This window comes from Diadema antillarum, unplaced genomic scaffold (assembly GCF_040938485.1).
Source record: "Diadema antillarum isolate AM-2024a unplaced genomic scaffold, OU_Dant_1.0 seq00000934_RagTag, whole genome shotgun sequence".
Lineage (NCBI taxonomy): Eukaryota > Metazoa > Echinodermata > Echinoidea > Diadematoida > Diadematidae > Diadema > Diadema antillarum.
The window spans coordinates 418,994-432,337 of NW_027271785.1; the positions used below are offsets into that span (position 1 = coordinate 418,994).

Below are 13,344 nucleotides of genomic sequence, written 5' to 3' on the forward strand. Positions count from 1 at the left end.
TCAAAACAGGAGAAGTCTATGTAGTTACATTACAAAATGGTGTCTTGGTCTATGTAGTTACATTACAAGATGGTGTCTTGGTCTATGTAGTTACATTACAAGATGGCGTCTTCAAAATAAACACATATTAACCATATTGTGTCACAGGACTGACTTTTTAGGGGTTGGCGATTGGGTTTTCACAGTCTCTTCTCTTAAACTTTGCTCAATTTTGATTTGTTGCTCTTATGTGTGAGCCATTTTCCCACCAAGTCATGCCCCAGCAAAGTACGATGTATACAGGGTCTGTGGAAAACTGTGTTCTTCACTGATTGCCAAAAAGCCCCTGTATGTGCCAGAAATAGAATTAGCCTGTGTTTGTAGATTATACAGCACACAGCAGCATGGCTTGGAAATGAATTGTATTATAATCACTCTTCTATCAGGAGGCAAGTGCATGGCTTTGCCAAGAAATGCTGTCAGTCCCTAGCTTTATCAAGGGCATCAAATCTCACATCCTGCTATTAAAACATGCACCTAAATATACTGTGTTCAAACATTAGCTTTGCTTTTTTTGTACATGGTCCAAATTGTCCAGACAAGGTAGAAACAGGCAGGGAACTTTTATGTCTAACTTTGCTTGTGCCAACACAGGAGAATAATGTCTAAAGTGTTCTTCGAAATCAGTGCTTCTTTTCTGGGATTGATAAAAACAGTCCAAGGTGTTTATTGTTGGTAATTTGTGTGTACACCAGCCTCAGCCAAGAGAAATGAATAATTAACAATGAATAAAGCTCTTTTTAGGTAATAATGGCCAACCATAATGTGCACCCAGTGTTAGTGTTGACAGTATAGTGTACTGTTTTAGGCTTCTTACTTTAAATTATTCTGTGCATGTTTCAAAACTTCCAATAGGAACATGTGTGCATCATATTAGCTCTTCATCAAAATACATAGTACTGTGCCCTATTTTCACAATGAAGCAAAAATTTCTGACATAAATGATATTGGAATTGATGTATGCCTGCTGACAATTTTGTGTCATTTTCGATAGTGACTCAAGAATGGAAACACGATGCTGAAAAGTGATATGTATTTATAAAGGATGTGTGTCATGCCATACATTTCCCTTTGCTCCAAATGACTGCCCATGAAAATAGAGTCTAATGTTTCCTGTTTTTTTTTCATAATTACAAGTTTCTCTTTTGTATATACAGTCTTTTCTTGGGAAGCAAGTGGTGCTGTGTAAAAGTGGTCATACATAATGACCATGGTCATCATGAAAATTGTGTGTCATAAACTGAGATCAAAGTTATGCCATAATAGATTCATAGAAATTGTATCTTTCATGTGAGATGTCAAAGAGATTGATATAGTAGTGATGATATATTTTCTCTCATTGAACAGGAAAAGGAGAACAGCTTGTCACAGATATCGGAGAAGTCTGGCAAGGGTGACTCACCTATCTCCTCCTCACACCTAGCCAAGGCCCCGTCCCCCAGTTCATACCGCAAGAAATTCTTCAAATCTGTGTCCCCTAGTGGCACACAAAGCAAACCTAGACCCACAGCTAAAGGTAATTCTTCCTCCATCCAATTACTACGCAAGTCACATTAAAAAAAAATGATGAATGATAGATCAAACGTAGCAAGAAGCTGGAGAGTTTGAGCATGCAAAGCAACAGAGAGGTGTAAAATTCATTGGGCAATTGTAAGAATTTTGAAGGATGAAGACAGTTGAAGAACTTAGAAGCTGCATGCTTTCATATCACAGAGATTATGTAGTAAAGTAGGGTCTTATATATCCCAGCAGTAGAAATAAGTCATTTATAGTATTGTGAATACATGATATAAATAAATATTATATTCTACAGTCAAATTGATGTAATTTGATTACTTTGTTTGTACAATATTACTTCAATTAATAGCAAAGAAATCTCACCATGAATTTGGCAAATGGAACACTGTACATTGTATATAAAATTCTTATGGACATTTGTGTCAGTGTCTAGTTCTACCAGATTTCATGTATAAACTATGTGTATGGCATTAATGTTCTTGGCCCTTTTACTTGAACAGAGGAAATGCTTGCTAAGGCCAAGGCCAGCCAGAGCTTTGCTGATCGCATGAAGCGACACATACGTGGGCGTGTCCGTACCAGTGGCTACACACACCCTCTTGATGACAACTCTCAGGCCAGTGCCACTTTTGGTGTCCCCCTAGACCAGTGTACATCTTCCAACACCAATGAGGTGAGTGATACGCCTATACCAAGGCTTTACCCTACACATTGATGGTATGTTGAACTTGTATTTTCATACATACGATTGTGACAAATTCGTTATGTCTTGTTCTTGATATTATGTCTTTCGTTGTAAAGCCATATGAAAGATGGATATGAGAAATAGAACACAAGTTTAAAAAACAATCCTGAATTTTATCTTTATCTCATAATCAAGGTGCTTTTCATGTATTAAGAACCAGTCTGTAATATCTGCAGTCTGATGGAGTAAATTTGACATTTATATCTATCTCATTCACTTTAGTTTCAAATCATTATTTGTTTTGTTTGTTTGTTCGTTTTCCATCCGAGAAGATGGCTGGATAGCCCATATTCACCTACACTACGCTGGTCTTCCATGGGGTCCAGTTGGATGTGAGGCGGGACCACTTTATCGGGTTAAACACCCTGTCATGCTGTTGAAATTTGAATGCAATTAAAGTGTATTGTATAATTGTTTATATATATTGACATGGATATTCTTCGTATCTATTATTTTTATTGTAGCTGGTACCAATGGTGGTGGAAATTTGCTGTTCCATCGTGGAGGCCAAGGGGCTGGAATTTGTGGGTGTGTATCGAGTGCCGGGTAATACAGCTGGAATCACATACCTTAAGGAAGAGCTGAAGAAAGGAGTGGATGAGATTGATCTCACTGATGAGGTAAATGTACCATTTTATGACTGATCCTTCAAAAATTTCTTCACAGAGAGTTGTCTTTCTTGCCCAAATTCTATTAAGAAATGTGAATGTCTTGCTTTAAGAAGAAATCAATCTTTGTACAAGTACATCTATTGTTGGCCTTTGTGGCTTTTACATTGGTGGTATTTGTGTCTAGAATAATGTGTTATGTTAAATTTTTGATATTCAGTAGGGTTCAGTGGATTTATGAAAGACCCAATCTAAGTTAGTAATGGGCTTCTACCAGCTGTTTTGCAGCATGAAGTAAACTGATCCACTGACCTTCCTCAAACTCTGGGCCATAATCATTCAGTTGCTAATTTTCAGGCTCATCTTGACTACTATGAATTACTTGAGACATGTGATAAAAGGCAGTGTGATAGTTGGAGGTAATAACTGCTGGGTTTCCCTGCTCTCTTACAAACCTCTGTCAGAGATGGCAAGATGTGAATGTGATCAGCAGTCTCCTGAAGCTCTTCTTCCGTAAGCTGCCCAACCCACTGGTCCCTAACGCCCAGTACCAAGCCTTCATTGCAGCCAATCGACTGGAAGAACCCTCTGAGAGGATGTGGGCCTTGAGACGACAGATTCACAACCTACCTGACCATCACTATGAGACATTCAAGTTCCTGGCCAATCATCTCAAAGGTAACAATGTAGTCAATGCTGGTAGAACAGAAATTTGGGAAAAGAAGAAAACAAAAACAAAGAGGATAATAATAATAAATAATACAATACATTTATAAGTGTGCTTAATACAGATGTTTCTAAGCGCACAGTTTACCAGAAAAAATTTATATGGAGGAAGGGTTTACATGAACTATTTTAGATTCAGTTTATTTTAGATGCAACAGGGAATATTTAAAAAAAAAAATCTGCTTTATATTTCTACCATACTAAGGTGGCAAATATATCACAAAGCTTGTGTCTCTGAAACATTTGGATTATAAACCTGCTAAAGGTCCAAAAACAGTTGAATTTGAAAATGATATTGGTCGCCTAACCCATGTTTTCACATTGCCTGTTGACTTTGCCTCTGGAAACATGTTTGTCAGAATTCAAAAGGTTAACCATTTTAACGAGAGCATATCTAATTTGTGTAAAATTAGATGTAAGATATCACATTATTCATAACCATTGAATTTCTGCAGAGTTTTTACATTCAAACACTGACAAGTTTAGTGACATTTAAAAATAAAATGTGAAAGGTTCCTTCTTGATTGTTCATATTCCAGTGGCCCTCAAAAATGTACATGTAGTTTTGCAAAGCTGGTCAGAATCTGTAGTTTCTATCACTTTGCTCACTTCCCATGTTTTGCTTTTGACCATTGACATGAAATAAATTCACAATCTCTCTTTTTTTTGCCTTGTTCTTTAAGTTGTGGCTGCAAATGCTGATGTCAACCGCATGGAGGTGCGCAACCCTAGCCATTGTGTTTGGCCCCCACTCTGGTACGCTCAGAGTGATGACAGCATGGTTACCATGGTGACAGACATGTCTGACCAGTGCAAGATAGTGGAAAGTTTAATCCAGCACTGTGATTGGTTCTTCAGTGATGATGTTGAGAGCCAGCAGGATGTGCCGAGTGATGCTATGCGGGGTGAGAAGCCTGTCAAGAAGCGAATGCCGTTGGCTGAGAAGGCAGCTCAGGAGGAGGAGGCAGGAGGAGGAGGATGGAGAAGACCTGATGGACAAGACACCACCACTTGAAGACATCTTCCATGGGTATGAGGAATTAACTTTACCTACATTTGTCCTGAAGCTAGCTGTATATTCAACTATCAGAGCAGTAAATTGCAGGCTTCCTGATGAGTCTGCATCTATGTAATGTATATATTTTCATCTTTTCTTTTCATTGGAAAAGGAATGATACAATAGTAGTGATTGCACGCTCTGATTGTTTTCAGGTCATTCATAACAGTACATTATTCTTATGTACCTGGTATACCAATGTTTGAATGATACAGGTTGGGAAAAAAGAGAAAAGGATGATGGCAACATGTATACTCAAATTGTTTCACCGAGCAAACAGCAAACGATTGCAGATGGTATACATATAGGAAAAAGTCAAATGAGAAAGCTTATAGCTGTGCCCATAGAAATCTTTTTGAAAGTGCTTGAAACATCTGTTCAAAACTAGGTGTATAAGTGAGGAGGGCACTGATTTTGTGTTTTCATTGAGATTCTGGTGGGTTAGATAGTAGTCTTTCTGTTTAAAGTTTGCCTCAATGAAAAAGACAACAGCATGTGTATATTCTTTTCTTTTTGGAAAAGCATATAAGCTAAATGTCTTCAAGTTTTAATTTTTTTACATCGAAAATGTTTCCCCAATTTCTTATTTTCTCTCATAACTGCAGAAGAATTGCACATTGATGTCGAAAGAATGTTCAACACCAAAGATATCATCATGTCTGTGAATGCTGCTGCCCAGCGCAAGATGAAGTCTTCAAGCAAACCCTTCACCTCTCCAGACACCCCAGAGGTGAAGTATCGGCGGCCAAGCCCAGAGCCCCAACTACACACCATCAAGCTCCATGACCAGGAAGCCCTGAAGCTCACCGTCAGCCAGGCACCAGTCACCATTGACCTCGGGCCTGCCAGGTCACCTGATGCTGACAGTGGAAGGAGTGGGAGTACCCCAGGGAAAGTTGTGCTGCGACGCAGCTCTCAGAGCTCCCACAGACTCCAAGGTGGGAGGTGTCAGCGATGGAAGTGGTAGCCCAGTGGAAATGGACTCTTTGCTTCAGGGATCTTTGTTTGGTTCTACAAATCGGTCATACCATCCACGAGCATACTACCAGAATTTCCAGTTTGGATCGACACGGGGAAGAAAATTGTCTGAATCATCTGACAGTGGCAGTCCAGTAAACCTTGAGCGTGAACTGAAATCCCTTACCAGTGCAACATCCAGGACTGAGGGTTGGGTGCAGTCTGACTATTCCAAGGAACGTGAGCGTGTCGAACGTCAGCATCAGGAGGCATTGCGTGATCTGGAGAAAGAAGATAGCACGAATATCGAGGAGTTATTCCATGCCAGAGACTTTCGCAGTGAATTATCGGCTATGTCAAATAAAATCATGGACTACACAAAGAAAGGTGTGGAGAGCCCAACAACGGGTCGAAAGCAGCCCTTAGAAAAATCTGTTGTGACGGCTCACTCCAAGTCATCGAACAATAATAATGCATTTGCTTCAGCGTGTGATTCTAAGACGGATTCACCGAAGAAGCAGACATCATCAGACAGAGGGAGCAGACTTGGCTCACCTCTCCACATTGATGAGAAGGACATTGAGAGTGACTTTTTGCAGTCCATGAAAGCAACATTTGAGGAGCGTCTGCAGAGGGTCCTGCAACATGAGAGTGAGGATGACGCGTCACGGCCAACAAGTTTGGTCGGCGACAAGGACCAGTCATCTCCAGCCCACTCTCATGGCGAGGAATCAAGAGGTATTCATTATAGGAGCAATTCTGTGGATAGATCAGAAGCATTGAGGCGTAGACTGGACTCCCCCAAGAAAGAAATCTCCTCTAGCTCCAGTCCCCACTCTGGCTCACCCAGAAGCTCAAGAGACATCAGTAAATCTCCAAGCAGGTCAAGCAAGAGCAGCTCTCCTTCTCATTCACCCAAGAAATGCAGCCGCATCGAGGTCATCCTGACCATGGAGAAGAGAGAGACCACCCCAGCAACACTCCGTGACAACATCACCAACAAAGCACAAGAGGTGGGGAAGAGCCCCAAGGCATCATCAAAGGACACTGCCTCTTTGAGGGACAAGCAGCGTGAAAAGAGGCGACGACGTCACACTGTTGGTGGCAAAGATTTTAAGGACTTTCAGAAGGCGATCACAGAGCATTTCTTTCCCAAGGGAGACTCACAAAAGATGAGTGCAGTTGACAGGTTAAAGCCATTTGGCAAAGAGAATGTGAAGTCACCGGCCAAAAAACCACAAGACATCAAGTCATGGCTGGAGACAGAGCGCCAGCGCAGCACGACCAGCAGCCCAAACCTACTGAGCACCGTGCAGGCTTCCATTGCCAGATTACACCCCATGGAGACAGAGAAGCAACGGAGAGAAAAGGAACTGCGACGGAAGAGTACACCCATCCTTGGAACCACTGATTTTAACAATGATACTCAGCCGCACAAACTCTCAAGAATGCCCAGATACTTTGAAATTGAATCCTACTTATAGAGAAAGAGCCTAGTTGGTGTTTCCTTTGAAATGTGTAATTTATGAACCTTTGTACATAGCGCCAAAGAAAATCTGTATATTTCAGTATATATCGGATATCTCTTTTTCCCCTAACCCTACAAAAAAATTTGTGTTTGAGATTTGGTGTATGTATGATCTATCACAATGTTACTGAGTGATATTGCTTTTGTCTTCATTGTCTGTAATTTCATGGAACATGTAGTTTTTTTCAAGTCATACGGGTCTATGCCATAATTGTAGTAAAAAAAAAAAAGCATGTTGCGTTTATGTTTCGTCTGTTTGGAAATTTTGATGCTGATTTCCAAAAATGTAGGTGGTGAAAGCGTGGTTGATTTGTAACAACTCTAGAGATGTTAATGTGCCATTGAGCAACATTGGTACACATTTAGATGGAGCATAACTTATTAGTCATGGCACAGAATGAATCTATGAAGTGTCTATTTATTGGTGCTACTGTAAGTCGCCAGCCAGGCAGATAGTGATAAGAAATGAATTCTTGCAAAGTTCACCTTCTGTTAGTTTCTGTTTTCTCGACAGTAAAACTGGAGAACGCACCTTGTGTCAGGCATTTACACTATTTGTTTGAAATCTTACCATCGTGCAAATGTTTGATATGTGTTGTCAACTTTACTGTGGAATGCTCATTTATTTGACATGGCTGTATGCATTGAGTATATACATATTTGGAAGGATAAGTTACCCAGAAGATTTGAATAAAAAATGAATTAGCAAAGAGAACATAATCTAATCAGTGAAATATAGTTCAACATAAGAAAACAAAATTGAGAGAAACACAAGTCATTAATTGCACTTGCAATACATCATCCTAATGAAACTACAGATAGAGACCTGATATATGTGACTATATTATGTTGATGAGTTTTGATTTTCTCATACTGATCATTTACTCTACAAAGGAAGACAGACCTTCATTTCCTTGAAATTCTTTTTAAGTTATAGCAAGGTTTACATTTTAGTGCATGTCTTCAAGACAAGCACACCCTTTGTTAGAAAGTTAAAAAAAGAAAGAAATAAACTTAATACTCATGGTTATAAGGTGCAATGGTGTATCCATTGCAGTTTTTTTCCCCAGACATCATATAATGTGGTCTACTGACATGAAAACAAATCAAAGCTTGTGTTTTCTCTTTTATTGTTTTATTCTACAATGATTTGCTATTTACAGTAATTGCTGCCTGTAGAAAATAGAAGAAAGAAAAAAAGGGAGATGCAAAGAAATAATCATTTGGAAATGTTGCACAAGTCATGTGACATAGAAGAGACTCCTCTCATAACAGATATACAAGTCACGTGGCATAGAAGAGACTCCACTCATAACAAATTGTATGACTTGCTTTGAGCCTCCGACATGTATCACTGCAGAAAAAATGCTACCTTCCTTTCAGTTTCAGATTTGGAATTCAAAAGTTTCACAACTTAAACCTCCCAAACCTTTTCGCAAATGTCACATTTTCTGGATGTTACAGCTTTCACTTTTTGGAGAGAGGTGTCTCTGTATTAGTGTGAGCCACACATTTGTGAGTTTTCTTATGTTATTTTTAAAAGATTTTTTTAAATAAAATATGTACATGTAAATGATGAAATAAGGCTGAACAACACTTTGTTAAAAGTGACGAAAACAACAAAAATATTGTGTATAATTGTTTTATGGCTCATGAAGAAAGTAACAGATTTTTATTTTGATCACTCTTTTTTTTTTTTTTTTTGTCAGCTGATGGATCAAACTGGATGCTTATTAAAGTCAAATAGTGTAGATATGTGGCTCAGACATTGCCAAGTACACTTAAGGGTTTGCCAGACCATGTATGTCACATTAAAATCCAGTCTGTATGTAAGACAATGTGTGCTGAGCATGCCCCATAATGAATCACCGAAGTAATGGTGTAAATGTTCCAGTTAAACGGTAACGTCCCAAGCAACTTTAAGGTGTTCATATGTTTTGTGTAGATTTCATAGGAATGTTTGAAATCCCTATCATGTCCATCAATTATTGGGTTTATGTTCTCTAGGAAGGTTGTATCAAAAACTTTGGGGCAGACATCCTACTCATTGAAACCTCAAATTCTTTTTCGGTATTGTTGGCCTGGTCAGATGAATTGATATGGTAGAATGCATTTCATAACATGTATTTTGGCATGTAACCAAGGACTTCCTCTACTCAGTGTTAATGCACAGGCGCTATCTTTGGAAATCTAATGTACAGACATATTGGTAATTAGAGAATATCAGAGGTATTACTGTTTTTCTTCATGAATGGATTGGTTGTTTATGTGAACTTGGCACTCTATATTATGAATTTCATGGAGGGTATTTTGTTTGTTTGTTTGTTTTTTATATAGGCTTGTTGCCAGAGAAGAGATTGATACGTGCTACCAGGTAGTGTGATTTGTCCATTGTGGTTATTTTTATGCACACTTTGTCTTATATGCAGCCAGTGAAATTGTGAAACTGTGGTGAGATAATAATATAACTTGCAGCACTCATATCATTGTTGATCCTCAGTTTGGAGATTTTGTGTCCAGTGTTTAACTTGTGATGTTCTGTTGGAAGTCTTTTTATTTTCAATTGCCCCAGGAAGAATCCAATTCCATATGTGATTGTGAAATAACAATTTGAGAATTGTATATCAAAGAGAACATCCTAGAGTCAAAAAAAGATCTAACCAAAAAAGATACCATTTCATTGAAGGCATGATAGACTATAACAATGACAAGAAGTGATTCAGACCTTGCCAATTCTTTAGGAGATAACTTACATTTTCTCCTACCAGTTTTCATTCTTTTTGCCACCTTTTCAGTGATCACTCAAATTGTATTATTTCAGTAGACATATCAGGAAGTCATGTCCGGGAGTAATTGGTTGAGAACTTGAATTACACTTTCTTACCAAGTCTGCAGGTTTGCCATTGTTTTACTTTATAGGCAAGATATTTTGGTCAATTCCTCTCTTATTGTAGCTACCCCAGCCCCATTTATTTATTACTGATATGAAAATTTACAAATAATTTGCATGATTTTGGATGGCATTGTTTTCCTTACAATTCAATTTTTGCAAACAGAAGACATAAATGATTATAGGAAAATATTCTGATAATTTGCCTTGCCAGTAAAACATTGACTACTTATAAATAGAAATGGACAGGTTTCATAACCTGGATTCTATACAACATCATTAGTTTATGTGAATTTCAGTCAGTGTGTGAAGTGAAAGGACTAACAGCCATGGATACACACAAACTAATGGAACAAAGCCAAAGACTGCATCTACTATGACATCTGGCCAATTCATGATATACTGTATGTATTGATTCATTATGAAACATTAATTTAGATAAATACCTGATTGACAAATGATTGAGGAGTCCAAGGTTGACAGGTTGAATCATAAATTAACCATTTTAATGCATTTTTTTTAAATGAATAAATAAAAGTGGTTTACAATTTAGCATATTAGATCTGTATGACATTTTTGCTTTTAATTAGTAAAATCTTAGGATTTTTAGTCATATACAATATATAAAAGACTGTAAATAGATTGTGCAATGTATTTGCTTGTCATCCACTGAGGGAGTGCATCGCTAGCCAGCTGTGAAGATGAACACTTATCAAATCGATGATTGTTTATGTGAGAGAGAGAGAGAGAGAGAGAGAGAGAGAGAGAGAGTGTGTGTGTGTGTGTGTGTGTGTGTGTGTGTGTGTGTGTGTGTGTGTGTGCAATGATGAGGAGCAGTGGTTTGCTTGGCTTTGCTGGTACCTTTGTCTGGGTTGAAAACACTCATAAATTTTCAGATGTTATGTGAGCTTATGTGCATTGTACGCATGTAAGTGGATTTTAGTGCTTACACAAGAAAGGGTAATCAATAAATGCTGGAATATCAATGACAAGATTTTTGTTTAAACTGCAAGATGCTACTACCAAGTGTAGGCGCTATATTTTTTTATATATTTTGTTGGTTTTTTTAACCAGCAATTGTTAATTTCAACTTTTGTTTTGTTAGTAAACAAACATGGTACACTCAACAAGATTGTTTCTTCTACATAGTTGAAATCATTTGACTACTTGTAAATCATTGTAGTGGATTATTCATCATCTTGTTGATATTTACTGTTGAAGGGAATAGAGAAAATAGTAGAACAAAAGTAATAATAATCCAAACACATAAATGATGCCTTACACGATGTCAACCTGATAGCCTGTTACTGGGTTAGCATGTCCTGTTGTGATGTCTATGAAACATGGCTTTTCCTTGATCATTGATGGGGACATTTGTAGGGCACATACATTGTATTTGTATTGCAAAGAGGCTTTTCATCTGAGTTGAAGTAGCATTGCCTAAACATTTGGAAAAAAATGTTTTCCTCTGCAGATGAAGATGAAGTATTGTGAAACTTGTGTTATAAAAATGCGTGGATTAACATAGCAAGACTGGGCGACATGGTCTTTTTACTACAGAAAAGAAAAAGAAAGACACCCTCTTTTGGGATTTACAATTTTAGCATTCTTATTTTGTATAAAGCAAATATATTGTACCAGCTACTTAGCCATTTTCTTAAGAGATTAAAATGCAAGAGTATTTTAATGTTTATGTTCATTGTTATGTTTTGTATTGTGTTTGTAATTTATACAAAGGAAGACATTAGTTTGGTCGACATATTGCTAGAATAAAATATTTTGAACAGAGTCAAAAACTTTGAAATGCCAGTGTGGTTTGTGTGTGTTACTGTTGATTTTGATATTTAATGCTGATTTTCACTGTCACCATGAAACATGGAATTTTGTTCAGTGGGTAAGGAGGCTGGTGAGTGGGTCTGTTGTCATGAATGTTTATGGTGATGGTAGTCATGGCTTTGGATTAAAGAAATTAAGAATGAGAACTAGGAGAAGTAGAAATTGTATGATTACAAAGGTATTGCAACTGTGATGGTTAATGATAATGCAGTGGCTATAGTGACTGAGGTATTGTGCTACAGGTGTTTCATATGAGACTTTTTTTTATCCATGAAAAACTTGTTCGAAAAAGGTATTTAATTGCGGGAGTAACATGAGTGAGAAGTAGGCTGAAAATAAAATGTCAAATTATTTTTGCCTACAGCGACAAGCGACCACCACTTGATTTTCCGTCATGCATGACTGTAAAGTGTAAACAACAAATATTAAATCCTTCAAGAAGCATTAGTCATCTCGACAGTCTGCATTTTTTGATTAATTTTCATTTGAAAGAAAGAATAAGAAAAATAAAACTCTAGCCATTTGGAGGCTATCAACCCTAAAGGGGGTATCTCACTGAGCGGCGAAGTTTTGCGAATGTAGCGAATTTGGGGTTTCGCAGGGTTCGTAAAGGGTTGCAAAAGTTTCGTTAACAGTTGCAAGAAAGTTCGCAAATGGTTTTTGTTCAAAATTTCTTTGCGAATTTGTATTTTCGCTATTAAACAGTTGCAAACATTCCCAAAACACTCGTAAGAATTCGCAAACGGTCGTAATACGGTGTCGCTAACATTTTTATTTGATTTGCCACTGTTAGCGAACAAGTAACCGTATGGTTCCTATATAAAAGCTCCTGAAACAGGCAAGGTTCCACTCTATTCTTGAAGCTCTTGACATCTCCATCATGTAATTGCTGCAAAAGCTTTTCATATTGATCAAAGTCTGTCCTCTGCAACAACCACTCTCTGACCCAAACAGTCTTTCTTTTCTTCTTCCCTTTTTTTTTTTTTCGTCTTCTTTCTCTTAAGCTGCATGATAGCTGTAGCAGCAGCCAGGCAAAGCAGCTGTTCAAGGATAGCAGCCTCTACTTGGCAGAAATTAATTTCCATATTCTGGAAATCCATCTTGAACGGTGATCACAAGAGATCTGAATGCAGTGGAAGGTTGTATGTTCGTTTTATGGGTCTGACTATACATAATCGCCTGGTACTTTTCCAGTTCCCAAAACATTCGCAAATTGTCGCAAGGGATTTGAAACAGTTGCTAATATTTGCAAAACTGTCGCTAACAATTGCAAAACTGTCGCTAACATTTGCTAATAGTCGCTAATAGCATCTTGTTTTGATTGAATGTTCAACGAATTGTTCATTGAGTGTGTATCTCTATCCATCTCTTTCTTCTTTTTCAACCTTCTTATGTACAATTATGACTACGATGTATGCTATTCTTTTTATAATTACGTCC

The 13,344-nt window shown here is 37.8% G+C and overlaps 1 pseudogene; it reads left to right on the plus strand.

Moving 5' to 3' along the window:
• LOC139741559 (rho GTPase-activating protein 21-like) overlaps nucleotides 1-7,639 on the plus strand; it is a 101,112-nt pseudogene extending 93,473 nt beyond the window's left edge.
• Nucleotides 7,640-13,344: the final 5,705 nt, after the last annotated feature.